This window comes from Etheostoma spectabile, chromosome 15 (genome assembly GCF_008692095.1).
Source record: "Etheostoma spectabile isolate EspeVRDwgs_2016 chromosome 15, UIUC_Espe_1.0, whole genome shotgun sequence".
Lineage (NCBI taxonomy): Eukaryota > Metazoa > Chordata > Actinopteri > Perciformes > Percidae > Etheostoma > Etheostoma spectabile.
The window spans coordinates 19777869-19779516 of NC_045747.1; the positions used below are offsets into that span (position 1 = coordinate 19777869).

General features: G+C 33.9%; 1 long non-coding RNA gene across 1 annotated transcript in view; it reads right to left on the bottom strand.

Moving 5' to 3' along the window:
• Positions 1-1648, bottom strand: part of LOC116703441 (uncharacterized) — a 16792-nt gene that overhangs the window by 14353 nt on the left and 791 nt on the right. The gene's annotated exons all lie outside the window — the stretch shown is intronic.

The following is a 1648-nucleotide window of genomic DNA, read 5'->3' on the forward strand; positions in this document are numbered from 1 at the left end:
CCATTCGACCATGTACTTGTCGTCCTGAAAATTAACACCTTTTCTGATGTTTTCGTCTCTTTTAGCTACAGTTTTGTCCCGTTTTTTTTCAATGTTTTGGCTCTTTTTTGACGTTTAACGCTTCTTTTCACTTCAATGTATTAATACTAGCCTACTAACACCAACTTATAACCAGTTTTACATTTACTACATTTTTGGAATTCCTGGTCAATAAACTTTATGTATAGGAACTTATACCTAATCTTAAATTAAAAAAGCAGAAATGATGAATTATTTAGACTCATATTAAATGAAGGATAATTACAGAAGGGTATATGTCAACGTTCAGTCGGGTCTCTCCAAAAGTCAAAGTAAAGATCCTATCTTTTGTTGTACTTGCAAGGCAAGCAAATGGTATTTTGGGGTTATATTGGTAATTTAGAAATCCTTATTTCTGATGTAAATATTTTGAAAAACGGGTCAAATTTGACCCGAAGACAACACAAGGGTTAAAAGGGTGCACACGATGTAACACGTATAACAGAACAACATATCGTGTGAGTGTATGAGCCTTTCCAGTATATCCGATGTCTGGACTAAACTATTCAAGTCCATTTTAATTCATCGTTAGACCCTTGATTCAGATAAAGGAAAAACTACCCCCCCAAAAACTTTAAATGAAAAACAAAAGGAAGGGAATCCCTCTTCCAGGACTGACAGTATTGGGCTCCAATTTACTATTATTATTTCCATCATCAAATAATCTGCAGATCATTTTTCTAGATTAATCCATTAATTGTTTGGTCCAATAAATGTCAGAAAATAAAAGGGAAATGTCCATCTCTTTTTTCAAAGTCCACGGTGATGTCTTTAAATGTCTTGTTTTGTCCAAAACCCACAAAACATTCCGTTTAATATAATATTAAAAAAAAGCAGGAAATCTCCATATTTGAGAGGCGGAAAACAGCATTTTCTGCCATTTTTGCATGACAAATTACTTTAATGATTATTCGATTAACAATATACTACCAGTTATTCTTCTGTTGATAGAATAAGTGATTTGATTCAAATCACAAATTTATCTCAAAGGGCTTTGCATGCAATAGCCTAGATGTTGTGTGTACGTTACACAGATAAACGGGAAATTACAGTAAAGACAACGGCAACAAAATTCTAACTAGATTTGTGAACAAAGATAGATAGATACTTTATTCATCCCGAAGGAAACTTTAAGCATCCAGTAGCATCATAACCATTACACAACAAACACATATCACACATACCTAAGAATAAAAAAATTCAAATTAAAAATCATTCACAGAAATGCAATGGCCATGATAAGGTGAGATAATATTGTAGACTGTGTGTAATGATGATAGTGCAAAAGTGAAAAAGTGAACAGCGCAGGGACTGAACAGTGCAGCAGATCATGATAAAATATTGACTATGACTATAAAATATAAAAATAATAACCTATAAACTCACTGACTGAACATTATGTAACAGGGAACAAGTTATAAAATGTAGATGTTATGACCATAATCCAGGTTATGCATTCGGGCTAATAAAGCCAATTAGAAAGTTGTACAACAGACAAGTGGGGGGGAGGGGGGGCTGAGAGAGGCAGGTTCATGCTGAAAGTCAATTTCTCTCTCTCTCTCTCTCTCTC